This window comes from Acanthisitta chloris, unplaced genomic scaffold, assembly GCF_000695815.1.
Source record: "Acanthisitta chloris isolate BGI_N310 unplaced genomic scaffold, ASM69581v1 scaffold19340, whole genome shotgun sequence".
Classification (NCBI taxonomy): domain Eukaryota; kingdom Metazoa; phylum Chordata; class Aves; order Passeriformes; family Acanthisittidae; genus Acanthisitta; species Acanthisitta chloris.
Window position 1 is genome coordinate 6236 of NW_008651321.1, and position 2703 is coordinate 8938.

The window sequence follows — 2703 nt, forward strand, 5'->3', positions numbered from 1 at the left end:
GTTCAGCTGTAACTCCCAGTGCCTGGTTCAGTCCCCGGATTCCTGGGGTTCCTCTAGGGATATGTAGAGCTGCAGTGTGCAGGCTGCTTTCCTAGCACCTAATGCCTGCTAAAAGGGTTTGCAGAATGGCTGTCAGCCAGTGCTTGGGGGCTTGGCCAGGAACTGAGGAGATGTGATTAATTAGCAAATACTGTTGTGCCACATTTAATAAAGGGCCTAGAAGAGGCTTGGACAGCCATGGACAGCTATCTTCTCTGACAACTGGGGGACAACTGAGGCACCAGTCTTTACAGTGAGCTGCTGTGGAGTCTCCTTTGGCCACAGCAGAGGGCTGCTGACACTGGATTGCCCCACAGGCAGCAGCCTGTGCAGAGCTTGGGAGCTAGAAACTGCCAGGTGCATGTGCCCCAAGCGGGTGTCAGGAGCATTCCTACCTGAACCATCTCAGGGATTCTGAGATTGCAGGGGTCGCAGCCTTCTTGCCTCAGCACCCAAAATAAGGGGTGTAGTCCCACACACATCCCTAATGGAATGGACGAGTACAGTTGGAGACCACAGGACTTGGGCAGTGTGAGGGGTCTGTCTTGCCACCTCAACTGACATGGCAATAGCAGCATGGAAAAGGCATGTGCAAAGGACTGTGCTCCCTTTGCTTAGGCTTTTTGCAAAGCAAGATGCTGACGATTGCAAATCTGTGAAATGCTGAGGGGGGGATCACTCCTGTGTACAGGGTGGTACTGAGAAGAGATGCAGGAGTCTGGTTTTGGAGGGGTTGAAAGGGAGGCCAAGGCAGGTAGTGAAGGGCAGACAGAGCCCTGGAGCTGTGGCTGCACACACGGACATGCAGCAGCACAGGGAGGGCTGCGAGCAGCTGGTGGGGCCTGGGCAGGACCAGGCAGAGGCAGCCCAGGATCTGAAGATGATGCAGTGGGAAGGGGTAGCAGCAGCACCTGGGAGGGGGGGGGTCACGTCCCCTGCCCCCACCTGCTGGGTGTTCTGGGTAACCAGGGTGGTTCCTCTGTGACCTCGGTATGGAACTTGTCAGAGTGCACCATGCTGTGCTGGCTCCTGCTGCTAGCCCTGCTGCTGGGGGCTGCCCTTACACAGCCCTTGCACAAGAGGTGATGGCACTTCCCTCCTCCTCCACCCTGCCCCAGTACCTGCAGGGGTACCCCAGGACTCCTGACGTGGGCTGGTACTCATGGCACCAAGCCCTCAAGAGCTGGCTGGGCTGTGTGGAAGACATGCTCCAAATGGGAACTTCTGTGCCAGCCTAGGTGAGTGCTGTAGTGCCTTGGCCCACTCCTGTCCCTGGTTTTCCTCTGTAGGGTCAGCAACTCAGTCCCTGAGGATTTCTCTGCTTCCCTGGAGTTTCCACAGAAGCACTCTGGCCTTGTGGATGGCACAGTGCTCTCCTTGCCCCTCTGAACACCCCTCATGCACTTGTCCCTCCGGTGGGCAGTTGTCCCCAGTCCTGGGATCACTTGAGCCCAGCCTCTCTGCTCTGCACACAGATTATTGTATCAAACCCAAGCAGCCTGGCTCCAGAACCCAGGTGACCTGGGAATGGCCAGCAGTGCTACACAGAGCAGGCAAAAACAAGTGCTGTGGTCGTGACTTGCTGGAGTACTACAACGATGCCCACCTATGAGCCAATGTACCCCCATGCCCACTGTAGGTGAGGGCTGGAGCAATAACCTCCAGAGATCCCTTCTGATCATACACAATCTCCAGCCTCCAGGGATTGTAGCCAGGGCTGTTGGAGCAAACCTGAGAAGGTCCAGCACCTCCTGGGGTCCCAAGGGAAGGAGTGAGCCAAGGCCAAAACGCACTGCAGTGGGACACAAACCGCACAGTAGTTCTGCTCCATGAACCATCATATTTAATAGTTGTTGCCATCACAGCAGATCCAGCTGAAGCACAGAGACCGCTGGCTGCAGGGACCAGGGGAGCTCTTCTACCTCCCTGGTGCTTCACATGGCTCCCTGCAGGCTTTAGCCCTTCCCTGCCCTGCTTCAGGCAGGCACCCAGCTCTGCGCAGGGGCTGAGCCCCACTGCCCTGGGGTGCCCCAGCCCTGCCCCTGTCTCTGCCACTTGCAGCTGGGGGGAGAGGGGAAAGGGGCAGAGAAAGGCTCTGCTCCTGAGGGTTACTGCAGAGAGGTATGGGGGGATTTTTCTCCCTCCAGGGAATGGATACAAGAGGGGAAGTATGGGGATGGGGGCAGAGGCAGGGGAAAGCTGTCTCAGCTTACCCTGGCTCTGGCAGAGGAGATGCTGGGGCTCCCTCTCTGCCATCCCTGCCCAGCAGCTATGTCCCCAGGGCCTGGCAGGGAGGTAATGCCTGGCCAGGGGAATCCCATCTCCCAGGCAGAAGCCAGCATGTGGATCTTGGTTTTTGTAGCTGCTGTATCATCAGACTGCAAGAGACTGACTCTGCCACTGCAATTAAAAGTCACCCCCAGATGGATGTGACGGGAAGCTGTGCCATGGTCACAAGGAGATGCTGTCACCCCAGCCTGCAGCTGGAAAGGGCATAAGCACGCTACTGCCCCACCAACTACTCACAAGCAGGGCACCCAGTGGGTGCTTCTCCAATAGAATAAACTAAGAGTATTTTGTACAATAAACACAATTTGTCCAGCCCTCCCCCCTCCCGTCCCCCCCAGCCCAAGGAAGGGGAGTCACGAAAAGAGGTGGTGCTCC